The 350-nt window shown below is 33.4% G+C and overlaps 1 protein-coding gene across 1 annotated transcript in view; it reads left to right on the forward strand.

The window, feature by feature from the left end:
- The window catches only part of LOC119588822 (transmembrane protein 132E-like), a gene marked incomplete at its 5' end in the record, with an annotated part of 18327 nt that overhangs the window by 2351 nt on the left and 15626 nt on the right, over positions 1–350 (forward strand).

Raw genomic sequence — 350 nt, forward strand, 5'->3', positions numbered from 1 at the left:
AAAGTATGTAATTTCTTGTTATTTCTTGTTATCTTTCATCTCTTGTTACCATTGAGTATGTAATACCTAAGTATATCTCATGTTATTTTCCATAACAAAGAAAATCTTGAAAGAGTCAAATGAATTCAATATTACACATAAATGATAAACTAAACTGATAATAATTCACGTTTTTTTTCTCCTGTCTCCTTTCATCCTCCTTTCTTTCGTCCCTCCTCCCTTCTATCTCTCCACACACACCCTTTTTATCCCTTCCTTCTCTCTTCTCTTTCTTTCATTATTCCCCCATTTTTTTCTTTATTTTCTTCGTTCCCTCTCACCTCCTTGTTCTATCTCCATCATCCCTTCCT

The sequence above is a fragment of the Penaeus monodon genome, chromosome 24 (assembly GCF_015228065.2).
Source record: "Penaeus monodon isolate SGIC_2016 chromosome 24, NSTDA_Pmon_1, whole genome shotgun sequence".
In the NCBI taxonomy this organism is placed as follows: domain Eukaryota; kingdom Metazoa; phylum Arthropoda; class Malacostraca; order Decapoda; family Penaeidae; genus Penaeus; species Penaeus monodon.